This window comes from Gracilinanus agilis, chromosome 3, assembly GCF_016433145.1.
Source record: "Gracilinanus agilis isolate LMUSP501 chromosome 3, AgileGrace, whole genome shotgun sequence".
NCBI lineage: Eukaryota > Metazoa > Chordata > Mammalia > Didelphimorphia > Didelphidae > Gracilinanus > Gracilinanus agilis.
In genome coordinates this window covers 655,256,230-655,280,717 of record NC_058132.1, presented here as the reverse complement: position 1 = coordinate 655,280,717, position 24,488 = coordinate 655,256,230, and the positions used below count along the sequence as shown (strand labels likewise).

The 24,488-nt window shown below is 36.6% G+C and overlaps 1 protein-coding gene across 1 annotated transcript in view; it reads right to left on the bottom strand.

The window, feature by feature from the left end:
- The window catches only part of KCNAB1 (potassium voltage-gated channel subfamily A regulatory beta subunit 1), a 434,965-nt gene that overhangs the window by 284,363 nt on the left and 126,114 nt on the right, over positions 1-24,488 (bottom strand). The gene's annotated exons all lie outside the window — the stretch shown is intronic.

The following is a 24,488-nucleotide window of genomic DNA, read 5'->3' as shown; positions in this document are numbered from 1 at the left end:
TAAGCTCAATAATGAATTATACAGGCCTTCTTTCTTCATTTCCATTATTTCCTGAATTTAGAATCATGTCAGCTTAAGCTTTACAAGTCCTCTAAGATGTGAAATGATTTTTTTTTTAAATGTAGATGACATACAAAAAGGAATCATTTTGCTTTTTCCAATTTCTCATTGTCTTGAAATATGCATTTAGTAGCCACATTAATTTCTTGAACTTCCCTTTCCCTCTAAGCTTTGAGTCATATTTATTTTGAAAAATATTTCTGTGACCTCAGGCAAGTTTCCTAAGTGGTGTAGCTCTTACTGTTCTTGTGTCTTGGAACCAATAAATAGTATTGATTCTAAGATGGAAGGTAAGGTGTTGTTTTTTTTTTAAATAAAGAAAAATACTTCAAATATTTCTCATTTAAAAGAGAGTCCATTTTTTAAACCTCCTAGAGGTGTGTCGGAGGCAATTAACAGCATTAGATACCATCATTCCAAAGCCCATTGTGGATGCTAGCACAGTAGACTTGACTTGTTCAGAATCACGGGATTTCTAAGATTGTCATTTGATCCTCTAGTTCAAGAGGATTTGGTTAGCGGTGGAGGGAAGCTGGAAGGGAACTATCCTATTTAGGAAGGTTACAAGTGGAATGAAACTTGGGGCTGGGAAAAAAATCTGTTTAAGATTATATCAACAATGGGCAGGACCTGTTAGAAATAGAGGGAGAAAAGGTTTCTCTCTCCTTCCTCTGAGATGTAATTTTCCCTCAAACACAGAAAAGATAGTTCATGATCATAGAATCAGAACTAGAAGAGAACTTAAAAATCATCAAATGTCAGCTCTGAGATGAGGGAGGGAAAGGAGGAGGGAAAATCATGAATCATGTAACCTTGGAAAAATATTCTAAATAAATAAATAAAATTTTAAAAAATAAAAGTCATCAAAATCAAGTCTATTTTACAGAAACAGAGGCCTTGAACATTTATATGTATTTTCCAGGGCAAAACAGCTTGTTTTGAAGACTTCTAAATTGGATCTTTTTGAGTACAAATCTAGTCCACTATCCATGCACTACTTAGCTTCCTCTATGGTTAATTTAATAATGATAACAGTGTGATGATGATGATGATAACTAAGAGGAGGAGCAGTAAGAGGAGGCAAGGGAGAAAGAGGAGGAGGAAGAGGAGGAAGAAGAAGAGGAAGAGGAGGAAATAGAGAGGAAATTCAGAATACTGCACTAGTAGCCAGGAGCCTTGAATTCTAGTCCTGATCCTGATACTAGTTTGTTATGTGACTGAAGGAGACAGTTTGGTACAAGAGAAAGAGTCAAAGGATATGGATTCAAATTCCACCTCTGATTTTTCTTACCTGTGGGAACTTGGACAAGTCCCTTAATTTCTGTTGCCTTAAGCTTTCTACTGTGTAAAATGAGGGGCTTGTATTAGATGGCTTCAGAGGACCTTTCAGGTTTAATTCTAGGTTCTTTGACAAGACACTAATCTTTCCAGGCCTCCTTGTTTGTTTTTTTAATTTTCTTTATTTTATTCCAGTGACAAATCTACACATAAATTTTCTGAGGTTACAATATCCATATTCTCTCCCTCCCTTCTTCCTTGCCTCCTCCCAGAACTGACAAGCAATTACACTGGGTTTAAAATGTATTATCACTCAAAACCTATTTCCATGTCGTTCATTTTTGTAATAGAGTGATCTTTTTAAATCTAAACCCCAACTCATATACCCAAATAAATGTGATAAATCATATGTTTTCTTCTGCATTTCTACTCCAACAATTCTCTCTCTAGATGTGGATAGCATTCTTTCTCATAAGTCCCTCAGAATTATCCTAGATCATAGCATTTCCATTGGTAGCAAAGTCTATCACATTTGGTCATTCTACAATAGGTATGTTCTCCTGGTTCTACTTATTTAACTCTGCATCAGTTCACATAGGTCCTTCCAATTCTTTTAGAAATCAACCATTTCATCATTTCTTACACCACAATAGTATTCCATCACCATCATATAACATAATTTGTTCAGCCATTCCCAATTGAGGGACAACCCCTCAGTTTCCAATTTTTTTGCCACCACTAAAAGTGCAGCTATGAATATTTTTGAACAAACAGGTCCATCCCCATTTTTAAAAATCTCTTTGGGATACAGAGCTAGTGGTGGTATTGCTGGATCAAAAGGCATGCATTCTTTTAAAACCTATGGGCATAATTCCAAGTTGCCTTCCAGAATGGTTGAATCAATTCACAAATCCACCAGCAATGCATTAGTGTCCCAATTTTGCCACATCCCCTCCAGCATTAATTATTTTCCTTTACTGTCATATTGGTCAATCTGCTAGATATAAGGAGGTGTCTCAAAGTTGTTTTGCTTTGCATTTCTCTAATCAGGAGGGATTTAGAACATTTTTCATATGATTATTGATAGCTTTGAATTCTTTCTCTGAGAACTGCCTATTTATATCCCCTGACCATTTGTCAATTGAAAAATGGCTTATTTTCTTATAAATTTAACTTAGTTCCTTATATATTTGAGAAATGAGACCTTTATCAGAAAAAATTTGTTATATATTTTTCCCACTTTGTTGCTTCCCTCCTAGTACTGGATATATTAGTTTTTTTTTGTACAAAACCTTTTTTATTTAATATAAATGAAATTATTCATTTTACATCTTGTAAAATGTTCTCTATCTCTTCTTTGGTCTTAAATTCTTCCCTTCTCCATACATCTGACATATATATGCACACACACACATATATATATATATATATATATATAGAGAGAGAGAGAGAGAGAGAGATAGTTATATAATAGGTTAAATATTCTATGTTCACCTAACTTCCTTATAAAATCACTCTTTATGTTTAAGTCATATACCCATTTTGAATTTATCTGGGAATAAGGTGTGAGATGTTGATCTGAACCTAATTTTCGCCATACTGTTTTCCAGTTTTCCCAGCAGTTTTTGTTAAATAATGAGTTCTTATCCCCAAAGCTGGGCTCTTTGGGTTTATCAAACACTAGATTGCTGAGGTTATTTCCCCCTAGTCTGTCCCATTGATTCACCCTTCTATATCTTAGCCAGGACCAGATTATTTTGAGAATCATTGCTTTATAGTGCAATTTAAGATCTAGTAGTGCTAAGACTTCCATGTTCTGATAGAGTGATGATAAATGACATGTATAGGAAGCCTTAAGTTTCCTAAGCACTTTACATACATTATCTGAATGGGCTTCACAGTAAACTTGTGAGGTAGGCATTATATTTCTTTTTATCCTCATTTTAAAGAACCACAACCTTTCTAGATAGTCTCTTGAGGATGTGCTAAAAGCATTAATGTTAATGCTTGGGCTCCGTGAATCTTCCCCTTTCAATCAAATCTGTTTGAAGATAGATCTGGATGTGGCTTTATAATATGGGCAGCTTGGCAGAGTGGAGAGAGTGAGAGCCGAGGTGAGGGTCCCAATTCTAGCCTTGCCATTAACTAGGAGAAGAAGTTTGCCTTTCTAGTCCCCAGCCTTCCCGCCTTTCAGTGAGAGTAAAGCAGCTGATAACTTCTCGGGTCTGTTATAGCTATCGAATTTTATGATTCATTGAATCCAAACCATATTAGACCATAAGAGTCTATTAATAGTCAATAAAAACCAATAGTGAATAAGACTGCGTCTCACTTATTGTATTACCCTAAACCAGGCAAAATGTTTTAGACAGAGGAGATGCTGAGTAACTTGAGTTGAACACAATCCTTTCTATATTCTCATCTTGTTGGTTTAATCTGTCAACTGACCCCAGTCCCTGAACTGATCTTTCATCCATTAAAAATAGCTTTAGAGAAATATTTTCAACAAATTCACTGATCCAGCTCGAGATGTGTGTCATTCCAAAGAACAGACTCAGAGCTGTCTCTTCTGTGTCACTGAAGGTGAGGTTGCTATGGAGATCATCACTGGGAGATAGTGGGACAGCAGTTTCAGGAAAGTTGTAGGCTGGGATGGCATGTTAGGCTCACGTTATTATAGCTAGGGCAAGAGCTTGCTTCCTATTGGCCCCCCAAACAATCTTTTCATACTTTTATAATGCTAGGAATTTGCATTTCTAGCCTGAGGCTGCCTCTTACCCTCCTTGCAATAGCTGTTTGGGGAATTATCAGAATAGTAAATATAATTATGGTGGAAATAGCTTGGGTATCGGGCTGAGGGAGGCAGCCCAACTTCTCTGCCTTTTACAGCATTCCAAATGCATAAGACATTTGGTTTCTAATTTTCCTTCCCTTATGCATGACTATAATTTATAAAAGCCCAGAAACTTTGCATATGCTCTTTTTCTTTAGAAAAATGAAAACTATTCTAAAATGGAGCCATTTATTCAAAACCTTTTTCATTACCTCCTTTTCTTCTAGTCAATGCTCAGGTTTCATGTAAATATGTAAATATCAGACTATGATAATGTCAGGCAAATAATCGGGCAAAAAATATTCAATAAAATTAATGGATAAATCCAATTTGCAATCCAGATCCCGCAGGGTCAGCATTATTTGGAGTTGAAACAGTCAAGCATATTTCCCTTCAGTTAAATAATCTGAGTTCATTTTGTCCTTGGCAGCAATTTGGCTATTTTCAACACTTTTACATCATATCTCCTAAATTAATCCATATCCCATGCATTTTAATGGAGAAGTATAATATTTAAGCATAAAGAGATTTCATTAAGGTTTTGTCCTGTGATTTCCATTAATCTCCAGAATAAGTCAAAGCCAGCATCCTACAGTGGAAAGGACAGTGACTTTAGAGCAGGGGTTCTTAATTGGAGAGAAATGGATAGATTTCAGGGGGTGACTGAAGTTGGATGGAAACAATTACATTTTAAACATTGCTGATGTCTCAAATTTAGTCGAACCTGAATAGCTGAAATTTAGCATTTCCTTTGATTATTTAAAAACATGATTCTGAGAAGGGGTTCATAGATTCCACCAGAATGTCTTCAAAGGGCTTCATATCACAAAGAAGTTTAAGAACCTCTGTTCTAGAGTCAGAGGAACACAATTCAAATCTCACCTCTAACACTACTTGTGTAGCCTTGAATCACTTGGCCTAGCCTGGGCCTCAGTTTCCTCATCTACAGAATGAAGGGATTAGAGTATATGGCCTCTGATGTTTGATTTTATAGAAGATTCTCAGAGTGAGCCAATGATATTTTGATGGGAGATTGGTGATTCTCTGAGGAATAACCCTTGGGTATGCCCATTTCCCCAAAGAATCTGATTTTTTTTCTTCAAGTTCTCAAGTAAGGGTCCAATACTGAACAGGAGCCAGAGGGCAAGGGTGCCTGTGACTCACAGAGTCCAAGGAGTTCTAGAGCAGTAGGAGTGAGCAGGATCACTCAGAGTAATATATTATTATTCTGCAGTTCTACCTGTCCAAGGGATGCATCCTGCCACCAGCACTACCTAGAATGCCTTGCATATAGTATGCATTTAGTAAATGTTTATTAAAGTGAATTGAATTTGAAGAATAAAAGCACACTATAATAATTTTCATAGTATTGGACCCCCAAAAATGAAAGAATTAAGACTTTACAATTTTGGGAATCAAAGAGTTATTGTATTATACAAAAGACCATTTATTAACTGCAGTCAATTTATAAACATTTATGAAATGGCTACTGTTTGCAAAGTACCGTGGACCTAGAGTCAGAAAACCTGGGTTTAATTCTCAGCTCTGAGACTGAATAGCCAAGACTGTGGCCAAGCCTTGGTTTCTTCATCTGTAAAATGGAATATTACTGCTTCTCAGTCTATCTCACAAAATTGGTTTGAGGAATGATCTTTGCAAAACTTAAGGCATTTTATAAATATGAATTACCATTTTTATATTACAAGCTGTCAGTCCCCAAAGGTACAAGATGATAAAATGCGGATGAGTCAGTATATTATAATCATCGTTCCTGGGAAAACATCTTAAGGCACATGTCCCATTGACTTTTGGTCAATAATATCATCTTTCTATGCAGAGACAGTTATTGGGAACCTGCTTGCTTAGCCATCCTCAGCAATATTAATTATCAGTGGACACTTCTTTGTCATCCAGCTACTTGGAATAATAGAGGGAGTCAAAAATATAGGTCATAGGAAAGTGATGAATCACATAGCTGGCTTGAAAAGTCAGTTTTCAGACCTCCTTAACTGAAGATGAATTTTTCTTTTGAACTGGGGCATCTCAACAGGTCCTCAGATCTGACATAGAATTTGGAAGCCAGAAAGCCTAGCGTTGCCCCCCCCCCCATTCTCATGGAGAACTAATAATTAAGTATGATGGTCAAGAAAGAAAGAGGTCAGTTACCCCTGGCTAGAAGAGGTGCTATATAGGCAATGCTTAAAGATGAGCAGATGAGAGCTCATAGTCTTCACTCTTTTGATGGACACAGTGGTAGGAAGCATCCAACAGGAGATACTCTGCTGGATAAAGGATAACCCAGAACAGCTCTTCTTTTCTCTATTTTGTTGGAAGCCAGCAAACCTGCACTGCTTCACATCAAGAGAGATCTGACTAGACTCAGGAGAGTCATTTCATGTCATAGACCACTAGATCTGGAGTTGGAAGGGCCATATGGTCCCAACTGCTTACTTTTCAGATGAGGAAACTGAAGTCCAAGCAGAAGAAATAACTTGCTCAAGGCTAGAACGGTAGAGTTATGAAACGTAATCCCAAGAAACATACTATTGATGCATTTCCATGTTTATTCTAAGTATAAACTTCCCTCCTCCAATAAGGTCTATATTCAACACTCCTCTTCCCACTTTTCTCTCAAGAAAAAAGTGTATTTGTAATGGAGTCCAGCCAGCTAACCATTCTATCATTTATTACCTAAGAGACATCCTAGACTACCTGTCCAAAAAGGATAGTGTCAGTGAAACTCCTGAATCCCTTCTTTATGGCTTTATAAAATATGGAAGAAAATGTGCATATAGAGTTTTATTCAAATTAGAGGTTTTTCAGAGAACACATTGCATGCATTCCAGTACCTCCTCTCAGTCTGGTTTCTGTAACTACTACAAAGTTTCTTCAGACACTACTAGATAGGATACTGAGACCAAAGCAAGGAAATTTTGTTGAGAGATTTATCAGCAATAGTACGCTTGGAATCACCTTAATTCTTTTCCTGCACTATTCATTTCAATAACATGCAACCAAAACTGTTATGCAAAAGTATTATTATTTACTTATTCAGTACTATACCAACCAAACTATCAAAGAATTATTTTATAGAGCTAGAAAAAATAGTAACAAAATTCATCTGGAAAAACAAAAGATCAAGAATATCAAGGAGAACCAGTGGAAAATTTGTGAAAAAAGGAGCCTAGAGATTTTAATTTTTAAATTATACTACAAAGTGGGCATCATCAAAACCATCTGGTACTGGCTAAGAAATAGAATGGTGGATCAATGGAACAGATCAGGCACAAAATTCAGAGTAGTAAATAACCATAGTTTTCTAATGTTTGAGAAACCAAATGATCCAAGCTTTGGGGTAAGAACTCAACATCTGACAAAAATTGCTCAGAAAACCAGAAAACAATTTGGCAGAAAATAAACAGAGATTAACATTTTATACCATATACTAAGATAAGGTAAAAATGGATAAATTATTTAGACAGAAAGAGTGATAAGTAAATTAAAGAGCATGAAAAATCTGTCAGGTCTATGGTAAGGGAAAAGTTTATGACCAAACACAAGAAAGAGAGATGATCACAGGAAGTAAAATGAATAATTTTGATTACCTGAAATTAAATAAAAAACAAGCAAAATTAAAATGAAAACAGGAAACTGGAAATTATTTTTAAAGTTTCTCTAATAAATACTTCACTTCTAAAATGTAGAGGGAAATGAGCCAAATATATAAAAAATAGGAGCCATTCCTCAACTGGTCAAAAGATATGAATAGACAGTGTTCAGATGAAGAAATAAAAACCATCAAGCCACAGAAAAAATGCTCCAAATCACTACTGATAGGAGAAATACAAATTAAAACAACATGAGATACCACCTCATACCTATTGGAACTCATCCAACCATTCTGGAAAAGCATTTGGAACTATCCCCAAAGGGCTATAAAATTGTTCCTGTTTTGTTGTGACTCAGCAATACCCCTACTAGGTCAGTATCCAAAAGAGATAAAAGAAAAAGGACCTATTTGTACAAAATATTTATGGAAGCTTTTTTTGTGATGGTAAAGAATTGGAAATTGAAGGGATACCCATCAATTGGGGAATAGCTGAACTAGTTGTAGTGTATGATTATGATGAATTACTATTGTGCTATAAGAATGATTGAATAGGATGATTTCATAAAAATCTGGGAAAATTTATATGAACTCACACAAAGTGAAGTGAGCAGAACCAGGAGAACATTGTACACAGCAAAACAATATTATAAGGATGAGCAACCTGAAAAGATTTAGCTTTTCTCAGCAATACGATGATCTATGACAAAGCTGAAGAATTCATGATGAAAAAATGTTTTCCACCTCCAGAGGGAGAAGTGATAAACTCTGAATGCAGATTGAAGCATACTCCTTTTTACTATTTTCATTTTTGCTGTTTAATTTTGTTCATGCTTTCTTTTGCAACAATGACTAATATGGAGATATGTTTTGCATGACTTTATGTGCATAATTGATATCAAATTGCTAGCCCTCTCAAGGAAGGGGAAGGAGCAAAAGGGAGAGAGAGAATTTGAAACTTCATTGTGAAAAATTTTTTGTATATAGATGGGAAGTATTTAATGAAATTGAATATATATATATGTATATATATTAAAAGAATATTTTTAAAGCATTATACATACACCCTACAAGAACAATTTGAAATATGCTCTCCTCTGCTCAACTCTGTTTCTTTAGAACTAATTAACTCCTATGCCACTGTTTCACCTAAGGTAATTTTTTAATAGAACCTATTAACAACAATAGGTGGGGTATGTTTTTATCCCTCCCTATGATGGAATTCCCTAAAAAACTAATGGTTCTTTCAAAGAGGGCAAAGGTATGCAGAAATGTGTATGGAATCAAAAATGGAATGATTATGTAAAGCTAACTTTAAAATAGATTCTGAATACCTACTCTGTTTTTAATAGCCTATTTGGTTATCTATTTCTGTGCCATTCAGGGAAGCACTGCCTTGCATGAATTCATCCTGCTTTTCTGCTCTTGTACAAAGCCTTACCAAAAAGTACATAAAGCTATCCCCAACTCATAAACAGGGCATTTTCCAAAAGTGCCTTTGCATTTAAATAGTTTGGAGTTCAGAAAGTTTTCCTTCAATTAACATCTTTAAGGTGCCTTTTTGGTGTCCCATAGTGTCTAGGCACTTTGAGGCCATGCAAAAAAAAAAAATAACATAATCCTTCCCTGCCCCAAAAGAAATTTCTTTTCTGCTGTCTGAATAGCTGATCTACTTTATCTATCTATCTATCTATCTATCTATCTATCTATCTATCTATCTATCTATCTATCTATCTATCTGTCTGTCTGTCTTTCTTTCTTTCTTTCTGTCTGTCTGTCTACCTATCTCCAAAGTGAGAATTAAATGAAAAAAAAAACATTTTCTTAAACACAGAATAGAGACAAATAGAAAAAAATCTATTTTTATTGAAATGACTATTCCCTCATCTTCCTGTCATTAAAATTTTTTAAGTTTTTCTTTTACCTTTCATAATAAATTTCTAATGCCCAAATGCCTTCAAAAGAACAACAACCAGTTGAGGAATTATGGATGTCATTGTCATCACATTTGGATAAAGATCAAATAACTCAGCAACTGAATAACTTCTTTCTCTCTTCTTTGCCACAAGGTTTTTCAATTCAGTCCTTCTTCAAATTATGTGTCAGTTCACAATATCGGATTTAGGAAGACATTAAATGGGAAGAATATTGACTGATTGTACTCTAAAGGCCTCTACCACTGATGGTCAGAAATGGTATGTAACTAATGGTAAGATCATAGATATATAGCTACAAAGAATCTTTAGAGGATAACAAATCCAACTCTTTTGCTTTATAGATGAGGAAATTGAGGCTTAAAGAAGAAAAGAGATTTGTTCAAGATTACATGGGAAGTGGCATAGCAGGAATTTGAATGCATTTCCTCTGGTAAAAGGAACTGGAATTAAGGTATTCAGTCAATTAATCAATAAGCATTTATTAATTGCCAAGTATGTGCCAACAATGTGATGAGTTCTAGGGATATGAAGAAAAACAACAGGATCTCAAAGAGCTCCCTGCCTAATAGAAGAAAACAATACATTAAACAACTTTGTACAAACAAAATCTATTCATAATCAATAGAGCTAATCAATTGAGGAAAACACTAGCATTAATGCAGAAAGGGAGAGGCTTTTTCTAGATGGTAGGATTTTAGCTGAGTCTGAAAGGAAGCCAAAGAAGCCAGGAGGCAGAGATGAGAGGGGAGGCAATAGTCGATAGACAATAACAATATATCTGAATGTGGGAAGGAACTGAGTTTCCTGCTGAAGCAGTTCCCTTTACCATCTTGTCTATAACATAGTAGGACCATCTTGGGAAGTTTTCTGAAATACCTGCAGATTAAATGAGTTTCCAAGAGTCAAAAAGCTAATAGGTGTTAGAGGCAGCATCTCAGCCTAAACAGAATCAAACAAGCTCATCACTCAATCCATTTATGCTGTCTGTCATAAACAATAATACCACTCACATTTGCATGTAAGATTTTAACGTTTATAAAGTGATTCCTTCACAATAACCTTGTGGGGTAAGTGGTACATGTATTTTTATATCCATTTTAAAGATGAGAAAATAGAGACTTGCAAAGATTGTGTTTTGTTGATAAATAGTATCATCACTAGGAAATAGGCAGAGCAAAGATCCTTGAACCCAGGTCTTCCTATTACATCAATCGACTTCTTCCAGAATAGAGACAAAGAAAAAGCATAATAGCCTTAGCAATAGATGCAGTCTCAGCAATCAAGAATACATTCAGGGGTAAAACATGAAAGGTCTGATTTGTATGAACATGTCATTCGTTTAGATGATACCTACTGCAATACAGGGATGGGGAGAAGGACTGGAACCCTTATGGATAGATTTGTTATGTAGATAGGAAGAAAAATAAGCTAAACAAATAAGAGATTTGTGATTTTGCTTATATACAATTTTCTTTTTCTGTGTATATGGAAATGCTTGTTATATTTGGTTTGTAAAAATTGGAATTAAAAAAAAACAAATTTTTTAAAAGAATACATTTGGGAGTAGCTAAGTGGCTTATTGAATTGAGAGCCAGGCCTAGAGGCAAAAGCTCTTGGGTTCAAATCTGACCCCAGACACTTCATTGTACGACCCTGCTCAAGTCACTTCACCTCCCTTGCCTCTTCTGTCTTGGTACCAATACATAGCATTGATTCTAAGACAGAAGGTAAAGTGGTTAAAAAAAAAAAAAGAATACATTCAGTGAGTTCTTTAAGCAACTGTGTCAACATCAACAAGCAATTATCCCTGGTCATCGTCAAAGGAAAGAGTGGATCTTTTTTTAATTATTTTTTTATTTTGAATATTTTCTCCTAGTTACATATTTCATGTTCTTTCCCTCTCCCCCAGTCCCCCCAACCCTCCTTAGCTGACACACAATTCCACTCGATTTTACATGATTCATTGATCAAGACCTAATTCCATATTATTGATAATTGGGCTAGAGTTATCGTTTAGTGTCTTCATCCCCAATAATATCCCTATCAGCCCATGTGTTCAAGCAGTTGTTTTTCTTCTGTGTTTCTTCTCCCACAGTTCTTCCTCTGGATGTGGCTAGTTATTTGGTCCCTAGTTAAAGGTAATGTTGTGACTCAATTTTAGAGGATTGCCTCTTCAAATTCTATTTTCCACATGGCACTGAGTAGCAGGCTTTGCATAAAGCAGATGTCCCATGGATAGTTGTTGATCACCTATAAGCTAATATATGCCATGTGGCAGGAAGACAAAGCTGCCACATACTGCCCGATACACAGACATGCAGAAGAAATGTCTTTCACATGAATTAAACATGCATAAAGGTGCAGAAGAAGAAATATCCTGATGTGAATAATATCCATCCTCCATCACCACCTTCAAAGAATGTAGCCAGAAGGCAAGGTACTTGGGGAATGTTTGATGTCTTCCATGTATATTATTTCTTCTTTTTGACCCTCTGGTCAGGGGACTTTTCACTCTGGATGCAGAAGCATTTTAAAATTGTATTCAACAGCGATACCATAAAATGAAAAAATAGTCACTGCCCTCAAGGAATGTGCATTCTAATGGGTGAGACAATATGGAAATGATGAAGTCCATACAAAATATATTATGGAAACATTTTGATTCAAAGATTTTTCAGGATTTGTTAGAAGATTATGTAAGTTTCTTGAAAGAATGACTTGTTTCACTCCTTGTCTTTGTACACACACACACACACACACACACACACACACACACACACACACACACACACTATCAGTTCTAAGTCAGAAGAGCAGCCTGGCAATTGGGATTAAGTGGCTTGCCCAGGATCACACAGCTAGGAAGTATCTAAGGTCACATTTGAACCCAGGACCTCCTGGCTCTAGGTCTGGTTCTCTATGTACAGAGCCACCTAGCTGCCCCATGTAGGTGTTTAATTAATGCTTGCTTATTGATTGATTGAGGATTGCAATAAGACATCCCAGAAACCTTTTTCTGATTCTCTTGTTTTTCCTCTTTTCATTTTATATTGTCTACCTCTTTGATATGGGATTGTAAATCATTCTTTATTAAGTAGTAGGTTTGATGACAGGGACTGAGAAGAAAGAATATGAGGTTATTACCACATATATTAATGGGTAATTACATGGTACACACATATATTGCTCATAAGAAAGACAATTAAAAGATTGGTTTTTATATCTAAAGAAATTTTGATGAGACAAGACTAGTGAGCCAAGTTTCAGCGACAGCAAAAATTTATAACTGTTCTAAATGCTTGAAAATAGCAAGACACACTAAGAGTGCTGACACAATGCTAATTATACTGTCATTGTCCAAATGCTCAAATGTGCACATGAATGTTCTGTTGTAATCCCATGGATTCATCCTGTAGCTGTGTCTAAAACTCTGTTTTTTATGTTGGAAATACCTAGCTCACCTTGGAGGATAATTGTTCTTGAGGCTTCCAAACTAAGTTGAGATCTGTTCATGAAGGTTCTGGAAGAAGCTCCAAGTATGTAGCACATAATTTATTTTTTATTTTTATTTTTATTTTGAATATTTTCCCATAGTTACATATTTCATTTCTTTCCCTCTCCCCTAAATCTCCCTAACCCCCCTTAGCCGACACACAATTCCACTGGGTTTTATGTGTATCATTTATCAAGACCTAATTCCATATTATTGATAATTGGACTAGAGTTATTGTTTAGTGTCTACATCCCCAGTAATATCACCATCAGGCCATGTGTTCAAGCAGTTGTTTTCCTTCTGTGTTTCTCCTCCCACAGTTCTTCCTCTGAATGTGGCTAGTTTTCTTTCTCATAAGTCCCTCAGCCTTGCTCTGTATCTTTGCATTACTACTAGTAGAGAAGTCCATTATGTTTGATTTTACCAGTGTATCAATCTCTGTGTATAATGTTCTCCTGTTTCTGCTCCTTTCACTCTGCATCAATTCCTGGAGGTCTTTCCAGTTCACATGGAATTCCTCCAGTTCTTTATTCCTTTGAGCACAATAGTATTGTAGCACAGAATTTTTATTCTATAAAGTATTAGGAGAGGATCCAAGGAAAGCCATAGAGGCAGAAAAGAGAGGAAACCAGAATTCTACTCCCAATCTTATTACCACTTCATGGAGTGATATTGGATACTTTACTACCCAAAGTTTAGTTTCTTCATTTATGAAATGGAAATAAGTATTTCTATCCTACCTTGGGCACCTGAGGTCAGTATGCTCAACAAATGTTTGTTGAAAAAAGTCACATAATTAGCTTTTGATTTTTTCCCAAACAAGAATGAGATGCTTTTTATATTCCTGGTAGTTGCCAATAGTCCATCTTCCTTACTGGATGTGTGGTCCTGGGAAAGTAATTTTTCCTCTTTCTCATCCTCAATTTCTCATTAAAATCATGACTGAAAACATTTACTTTGATCACATGGGTTGATGAGGATATGACTGGGGATGCAGACTCTAAACAACCACCCTAGTGCAAATATTAATAATATGGAAATAGGTCTTAATCGATGACACATGTAAAACCCAATGGAATTCATGCAGGCTATGGGAGGGAGGAGAGAAAGAACATGAATCATGTAACCATGGAAAAATATTCAAAATTAATTAAATAAATTTTTAAAAAAACGTCTACTTTAAAGGACTAACATAGGGATCAAATGAGTTAAAGCATATAAAGTGCTTTGCATCCTTAAAGCCACACACACATACATATACGTGTGCATAGTATTAATTCCTCAGAATTTCACCCCTCCCCTCATGCCATTTGTCATAAGATGAAATCCGGTTTAAGACAACATTGGTGATGTTCAGTTTCTCCTGGGTATGTCTTGTTGCTATGTACTTGCTTGTATGTTTGCACCACCCACCATTAGACTGTGAAGTCCTTGAAAACAGGTACTCCTTTTTTCCCCCTTTATATCCCGGGCATTAAGCACATGGTAGGCCCTTAATAAATGCTAATCATCCAACTAATTGACTGGGATAAAAGGCTGCCTGTGCAAAGGCCACAAATGTTGCTGATGATGGAGTCATTACTTCTCTTTGCTTTTGCCCCAGAAGAGGGGCACTCCTTCAGCTGGAGAAAAATAAGAATAGAGTGAGGTAAAGAAGCACCAGTAAACCTGGCAGAGTGTTATACATTGCCCTGAATCTGAGAAAGTAGAAACAGGGACATAGTGGGTGGGAACACATGAGGAATCAGGAAAATGTGTTTTCTCTTCAGGTGGATACAGTACAATTTTCAAATGACTTCTCCAACCAAGTAGAACATCTCAAAGGACCAACAGCTTTTCCCAGTGCTGAAAACTGTATTCATAAACATCCAACTTAATTTCCCCTTGGCAAATGTGGCACCCTTAGAATTCCATCTATTGTCTTCCAACTTCTAATTAGTTTGCACTCTGAGAAAAGATAACAATCTGATGAGAAGCTTTAAAGGCTCTCTCTTCCAATTTTATAAGCCAAAGGGGAGAGAATCTTGAGGAAACTGGGCTTTTATTTCTTTGTGTCTCATTTTCTTTGAAAATTAGGCAAGTTTGGGAGAGAATAGGGAAAGAGGAATATTACAGTTTAACTAGCCAATGTATATACAACTCTCAAGTTCTAAAACAGGAGTTCTTAACTTATGTGTGTGTATAAAGTATATGTGAATATGTGTGTATGAATAAAATGTGTGTGCATATATATTTAGATGTATTCAGATACACATACCTTTACATACATACACATAACATATAAATATACATATGTTTTGACAGAATTACTTTCCTTAGTTATCCTCTTTATGCACTTAAAAACATTATTTTGAAAAGAGGTCCATAGACTTCACCAGACCACAAAGGTTAAAAATCTGTTCCCAGAGATTCTCAGGGAAACCATATTTTGCTAAAAGGTACCACAGAGGAATTATATGAACACAATTACAAAACACTTTCACACAAATAAAATTAGATCTAAACAATTGAGAAAACATTAATTGCTCATGGGAAGGTGAACTAGTGTGATAAAAATGACAATCCTATCTAAATTAATTTACTTATTCAGTGCCGTACCTATCAAACTACCAAAAAACTACTTTATAGAATTATAAAAGATAATAAAATTCATCTGGAAGAACAAAATGTCAAGAATATCAAGGGAACTAATGAAAAAAACATGATAGATCTTGGCAGAGAGATTAGAGAAATGCAAATTAAAACAATTCTGAGGTACCACCTTACACCTAAAAATTGGCCAATATGACAGTAAAGGAAAATAATAAATGTTGGAGGGACTGTGGGGAAATTGGGGCATTAATGCATTGCTGTTGGATTTGTGAATTGATTCAACCATTCTGGAGGGCAAATTGGAATTATGTCCAAAAGGTTATAAAAGAAAACATACCTTTTGATCCAGCAATAGCACTACTAAGTCTATATCCCAAAGAGATTTTAAAAAATGGGAAAAGGCCTCTTTGTACAAAAATATTTATAGCTGTGCTTTTTGTGTTGGCAAAGAATTGGAAACTAAAGGGATGTCCCTCAACTGGGGAATAGCTGAACAAAATGTGGTATATGATGGTGATAGAATACTATTATGCTAAGAGGAATGATGAACAGGATGATTTCAGAAAGAACTGGAAAGACCTATGCAAACTGATGCAGAGTGAAATAAGTAGAACCAGGAGAACATTATACACAGTAACTGAAATATTGTGGAATGATCAGTTGTGATAGACTTGGCTACTAATAGCAATACAATGATCCAGGACAATTCTGAGGGACTTATGAAAAGAATGCTGTCCACTTTCAGAAAAGAACTGTTGGAGTATAAATGCAGATAAAAACATATGATTTATTACTTGTTTATTTGGGTATATGATTTGGGGTTTTGGTTTTAAAAGATTATTTGCTTATGAAAATGAATAATATGGAAATATGCTTTGTAATAATACATGTATAACTCAAATTGAATTGCTTGTCAACTCTGGGAGGGGAGAGGGAAGAAGGGAAGGAGACAACATGAATAATATAACTTTGGAAAATGTATGTGGAAATTGGTTATTAAAATAAAAGATAAAACAAAAATAAATTAAATAAAAGATACCACAGACAATGAAATGATATTTTAAAATTTTCATGGAAAGTTTCTCTGATAAAGGCCTCATTTCTCAAATATATAAGAAACTGAATCAAGTTTATAAAAATAAGAGCTACTTCCCAATTGACAAATGGTCTCAATGAAAAGCTACTAAAAGGCAGGCAGGATGACTTAAACATCTCCATTCCATCTATGAACAAGTAATGTTCTAAAGAAGAAATCAAAACTATGTATAGTTGTAAAAAGATGCTCTAAATAACTTGATTAGAGAAAGTAAAATTAAAACAACTCTGAGGTACTACCACACACCTATCAGAAATAACACACTGGAGGGGATGAGGGAAAATAGGTACATTAATGAACCATTTATGGAGTAGTGATCTGATTCAATCATTCTCAAGAACCTCATGAATTATGTGCAAAAGGCTCTAAAATTGTGCATATCCCTTGATCCAGCAATATTCCTATTAGGTCTATACCCCAAAAAGATCAAAGGAAAAGGGAAAGTACCTATATGTTCAAAAATATTTACAGCACTTTTTTTGTGGTGGCAAAGAATTGGAAATTAAGAGAATGCTCATCAATTAGATGAACAAGTTGTAGGATACAATTGTGATGGAGTACTATTATGCTAGAAATGACCCAAAGTGGGGAGAGGGATTCAGAAAAACCATGGCAAGACCTATATGAACTGATATAAATTGAAGTGAAGAGAATCAGCAGAACATTGTCCACAACACAGTAGCCATTATGTTTTAACAATTAATTGTGAAAGACTCAGCAACTCTGATCAATCTAACGATTCAAGACAATTCTAAAGTACTCATGATGAAAAAATGCTCTCTACCACCTCCGGGGAGAGAATTAATCACCTCTGAGTACAAACTAAAGTATGTTTTTCTGGGTTTCTTTATTTTTTCCTTTGTTTTATGATATGATTAACATGGAAATATTTCTGTGTAATTTCACATTTTAAAAAAGCCTAGGATCACCAATTTTACCCTATACCCATTATCTTGAAATAAGCTATTTAACCTTTTTAGGTATTGATTTTCACTCTTGTAAAATGAAGATGTTAGATAATCTCCAAGGTCTTATCCAATTCTAAATTTATGATCCTGCAACTAGAGGACAAGAGAATGTTATAGAAGAAAGGGTTAATATGCCAGTTTGCCTACAATAGAGTTCATGAAGGAAAGGGATATTTTAAAATAAGATCAAAAAGGAAGACAAGAGCCAGTTGAAGAAGGCTGTAAATACTCTAGCAGAAAAGTATCTATTTTATGCAAAATTCAATAGGCAGCCATTGAAGATTTTTCAATAATTGACAGGTTCCTGTCTATCAGTGTGGTGTCCATGTGGAGTAAGGCTTGGAAGTTTGGTTGGAAGAGGGGAGAGTAAAGGCAGGAAGATCAGTGAAGATGTATTACACTGACCTAGGTAAAGGGATTAATGCTTGAGCTAAGGAAGAAGCTGTGTCAGCAAAAGCAGGAGACACAAGCAAGAGACATTATGGAGGTAGAACCAATAAAGTGTGCTAAATGACTGGAAATGGAGATTTAGGGGAGAGGGGAGTCAATGATGACTCTAAAATTGAGAAACTGAGTGTCTAAAAGAATGGTAGTAGCATCAATAGAAATGGGGAGTTTAGAAGAAATCAAACTGTCAGCATCTAACTTCATCTTTGGTTAAGAATGTGGACCTTATTACTGGTTTCTGAGGATAATTGATATCTTTAAGATTCCCAAGAGACTGGTCCTGAAATTCAAGGTGTTATTTAAATGTAATGTGGTGCTTTAATTACTAACACATTTTCCGAAGGAGGACAAATATACAAACCTAAAATTAAAACACCTCTCCCAAATAGATTACAAGAAAAGTCAAATATAAAAAGAATTTCTTCCCTAAGTCAAAGTAACATGTACCATTTTTTCTAGCAATACCTAAAGATTTTGTAAAGTTAGTTGTCAGTCAAATTATTCACTGACCAATTATGTGATACATAACGACTGATTATCTTGAGAGAAGATGGGCTCTGGGCTTCTTATTGCCTTAGCGTGAAGGGCTGGCCACCTTTTTAGAGGTGAGGTGGGAGAATGAGAGGAGAGAAAGGCACCTTGACTGGAGATAATGGTCAGTAAACCACAGAGATGCTATTCTGATAGAGAGGGACAACACTGGAGCTGGAAAGCATAAAGTAAATGGAATCATGTCTTCAGGGTTGAGGGTTGAGGAGAACAGTCAGTATTTTACTTAAATGGATAATAATAGCCCCTTACATTTATAGGGTGCTTTGTAGTTTAGTGAACATCATAGCACAGTAATAGTCCAGTAAAGCTTTAGTACATTGCCACATGATGGTATGGAGATAACTCTGGAATATCAAAGTCTCTGCAAGCAGGATTCAAGCTCTGACAGATTCTACTCATGCTGGAAAGGGTTCAAGCACAGGTCTGGTAACGATAGCCTGGATACCTGCTATCTAAGGACAAACAAGCAAAGTTTGGAAAAGATTATCTTGAGATTTGCTTCAGTGCGATGGAGTTCAGGGAGGTAACTCTCAAAGACCTTCTGCTAAGTCAGAGGGGTTGGCATCTGCATAGGTGAAAAGAGAACTCACCTTAGCAAAGATTAAAAAATTTAAAAAGCTTAAAGTACCCATCAAAAATGTTGGAGAGATAGAACTCCCACAAAAGAAAAGCACAGATGATTGGATCACTGATTTCTAGATGAAGAGGATCTTAACCCATGATCGAACCCAGTCTCCTCATTTTACAGATGAGACAATGGAGTCAATGTGCCTGCCAAAGGTCAGAAGTGTCAAATAAAGGAGACAAAACCTGGGTTCAAGTCAAGACCCTGATGTTTTACATTTTGCTAAGCAGTTTTGTAAACAGTATTCTATCTTTTTTACATTTTACAGATGAGGAAACTGAGATTAAGATGTTAACTTATTTAAATTATATAAGTTAACATCTTAATTAATGAATAAAAAATCATTCAGCTACTATCAACTCTATAAAGCCTATAATCTAAGACCCAGTCAACCCTCCTGGTTGAGACTTCTCCAGTCCAAACTGAACTTCCCAAATTGCCAAATCACTTGCTTAGACTGGGAGTCCCCCACTAGTCAATCATCCTGACTTAATGTGTATAGAGTCCCCCACTAGTCAATCATCCTGGCTTAATGTGTATAGGGTTGTTATTTAATAAATGTCTTTTCATTCATTCAATTGACTTGTCCAAGGTTATAAGGTTAGTGATTGGTGGAGTTGAGACAAGAGAACCTCACATATCTGGTCTCTTACTCACTGTATTTTTTTCAGATATCTGCCCTAGAAAAATAGGCCCTTTTGATTTTGAGGTCTTACAGTTGACTTAAGTGAGGCTTACTCTCCCTAAAAAGTATTAGTGGGGGAAAATAGATGGCTCAGTGAATTGAGAGTCAGGTCTAGAGATGGAAGGTCCTGGGTTCAAATCTGGCCTCAGCACTTCCTAGCTGTGTGACACTGGGCACTTTACCCCCAATGCCTAACATTTACCACTCTTCTACCTTGGAACCAATACCCAGTGTATTGATTTCAAGATGGAAGGTAAGGGGTTTTAATTTTTTTAAGTATCAATAGCATTATATGAAGACAATGGGAATGACTGGATACCTTATTTTTTCATTCCTAATGACAAGACTTTATTTTTGTCAACTTTCAAGAAAGAACTTAACCTGGAAAAAGTTATTATGGGAGTGACATGAAGAGAGACCTCCAAACCTCCTCATTCTAAAGGCCATGGAATGATTCACCTTGGGGACAGTAGAAGGATAGTGGCCAAAGCAAAGATGTCAGGCTCATTCCAAACCCAATAAAGGGCAAATAGGAGCACAAAGACTAGAAGAATCTGGCTTCCCTGTCTGCAAGAGGGGCCAGCTTTCCATTGGTCTACCTCTCCAACACTTGGAGCAAAGCCTGGCATGTTGGAGGCTAGACAAAAGCTATATTAAAAAAAAAGTACATATAAAAGCCTGCTGACTTGGCTTGTCTGCCCCTAATAATTCAGACCCAGATCGGGGGTTCATAATCAGAGGTCCACAAGCTTGATTGTTTTTTAAACTATTTTAATAACTATTTTAACATAATTGGTTGTCTTTGTGATACTGTGTTTTATTTTGTGCGTTTAAAAACATGATTCTGAAGAGGGTTCATAAGGTTCACCATATTGCCACCAAAGCGATCCATAGCACAAAAAGATGGACTCCCTAATTTAGAGTGATTGGACAGGCGCTCTTGCTAAGGGATTCATTTATGATTTCCCTGAAGGATTTAGAGAAGATATGAAAGGACCAAGGAAGGAAAGTGGATCTGGTCTGATCGGATCCCTTCTGAGTGTCTCATCTCCCGTTTCTAGGAGATCAGAAATGGAGGTCATGTCAAGTGGCTGTGGTTAATCCCACCCTGATAATTAAACATACTAACATGCTAAAATAAGGGGGTATGAGTCCACAACTAATGACCCGGAATAAACTTGGTTGACCTTTCAGAATGACTATAAAATTACAGGAGACTGGTAGGGAAATTCATCCTGAAATGTAGGATTTGGTTAAGAAATCAGCTAAGATTTAAAAGGAAAAGCATTGGACCAGGCTAATGAATTTTGACTTACCCCTGAAGGGATGCTCTCTTCTTATTTTTATTTTCTTTTAAGGAGGTACTCAGCAGAACACACGCACACACACACACACACACACACACACACACACACACACACACACACACACATACTCACACACAGGACCAGCTGATGGCCAGGAGGCATCACTTCAATTACAACAACCAACCAGGTTTGTAATCACTCTACTTTATTACTTTATGATTACAAAAAGCTCTCTAGTTTTCCAAGCAACTTCACACATGTAGACTCAGGATGGAAATACACTGACCAGTGGTTTTTAGGCATCCATGTCTCTCAAAAGAGAAGCAGCATGCTGTATTGGATAGAGAGCTGACCTCAGAGTCAGAAGAACCTGGGTTTCAAGTCCCATCTTACTGGCTGTGTCACCCTGGCTGGGTAAGTCACATAACTTCTCTGGGTCCCTAGACAACTCTCAGGGACCACCAATTGCAAGAAGAGGCGAAAGCCTGTCTTAGTGGAGGGCATTTCCCTCACCTAGGACTTTCTTTACCTATGAAATCACAGAACTATTTGCTACCTTCTATCTCAACAGAGCTTAGTTACCAAACAAGCATCTTTTTTTTCTTTTTTAACCCTTGCCTTCCATCTTAGAATCAATACTCTGTATTGGTTCCAAATACAGATGGAAGAACGGTAAGGGCTAGGCAATGGGGGACTAAGTGACTTGTCCAGGGTCATTGAGCTAAGAAATTTCTGAGGCCAGATTTGAATTCAGAACCTCTCAATCCACTGAGCTACCCATCTGCCTCCGATAAGCATATCTTTTACACATCACCATTCAGAGATCCTTTCTTTCCGATCTCAAAAAACAAATTCCTGAACAAAATGCTGCTTCCATAGACAATAACTTTGGATGTGCAAATATATCTAACTTTTTTGATTATGACAGAGAATTTCTCATTTTCAGGAATGGCTCCTGGGCTCTAAATGCCTTGAGATAATTGGAATGATTTTAGCATTTCAAAAGTCTTCCCCTTTCAGGTGCTTTTAGAAAGACATTCTATTTCATGTCTCATGCTGAGCTTCAAACCTCAATGAGCCTGGCTCCTTCAAGATAAAAGATTTGGCCTGCTTGCTTTATTCTGTGTTAAAGTTCAATTCCCATTTCTCCCACCAGCCATAACATTGCACATAAATGTGGTCCTAATGGCTGTCGTATACGGGCCGCCTCCTAGAGTTCCACAACAATGGCATATACTTTTCAAACCTTAATATAAACTGACTTTATACTGCAATTGTGGATGTCACTAAACTCTGCCCATTTTAATCACATCAACGTTCCCATAGCTACTAATGCATTTCAAAAGGCGGAAAGGCGTAGGGAGATTTTAAAAATGACAGAGACAGAAGAAAAATAAGTAGCATAAATAAAATATGGGGTGGAGAAGAGGATACTTTGGAGTCTTTCTGCAGCTAATGGCTTAGGAATGAGTAACAGGAAAAACTTCAGAGAACTCCAGACCCCATCCTTAGGTCTAAAATGCCCCCTGAGCTCTACATCGTCAATATGGTGAGGCTGATATAACTTCATCATGAACAGAGTATGAGGGACAGCTAGGTAGCACGCTGGAGAGAATAGAGAGCCAGGCCTGGAGTCAGGAGGCCCTGGGGACAAATCTGATACTTCCTAGATGTGTGACCCTGAGCAAGTCTCTTAACCCTAATTGCCTAGCCCTTTTCACACTTCTATTTTAGAATTGGCACTAAGACAAAAGGTAAGAGTTTAAAAAAAAACAATATGAAGCAACATGGCAGAGTGGATAGTGCTAGGAAGAGTTAATGATTAAAATTATTTGAAGAGACAATGATTTATGGGTAAGGATGCCAACTTATTAATGAGGCTTGCATTCTAACAAGAAACTCACTGGTCAGTGGCCCTCCCAACCCTGATGGACTTCAAAACAGACCTATAAATAGAGTTTTAGAGCCCCTTATTCAGCCTCTCCCTTGAACATCCTGAGACATCTCTAATTGCCAAATAGTTCATTAGGAGGGGGTCCAGCAAACCCTTGGCCCTTCCCCAAGTCAACAGGTATTGGTTGTCCCCATTATTACATAGGCAGGAACTTATCTCTACTTTCTACAAAGGAAATTCTGTTAAAAGAATCTCACATTCAGTGAGATTCTTAAGGACAATGAAAATGCAAAAAGCAGTAGACCAGATGGTTCTCTGACCCAGAACCCAGACGCAGGAACATACAGAAATTCTAACTGGCCCTTACATAGAAGTCAATATAGTATATAAAAATAAATTCTCATGGAAGACATGGGTTCCAGTTGTTGTGAGGGTTTATTTAGTAATTAATTAAGTAATAGTGTTGGACCTAGCAGGAAGGGCTGGAGGAGCCTGAGGGTGGCTTTGGGGCTCACGGTTATCCAAGGATGATCACAGGATGCCAAGAGCCAAGGTAGTCCAAAGTACCCAGGTAGAGAGAGTGAGCTTGAGATGCTGTCCACCAGATCCCAAACTCCTCCTCCACTTGGTGCAGCTCTGCAGGTCTTGTCCACTTGCTGAAAGCCTCCACCACTCAGGATCCAGGGAATCAGGATGCAGGTTTTTCCTTAACTCTGAGATCTCCCAGGGCTAGCAACAGTTTGTGCCAACCACTAATGGAGTCCCTCTCAGAGCACAAGCCCTACTTCCTGCTCCTTCATTCCATCTTGGAATTCTCCAGCCTTTCCTGTTAGGTCCAACACTATTACTTAATTAATTACTAAATAAACCCTCACAACACAGTCCTTCCTTTGACAAATACTGACTGTGGTTGTGGACAAGTCTCTTTTCTTCTCAGGGCTCTAGGCAACAATTCTTTAAGACAAAGAATTATAAAGAAGAAGAAAAAAAATTCCATCCTTCACTGGCAAAAGGACTATCCTTACTGGGGAGGCCATTTGCCAAGGAAATCACAGGTCTGATACCTATTCCTTATGCAAAGGGTAAGAAAAGTACAAAACATCCTACACTGGCA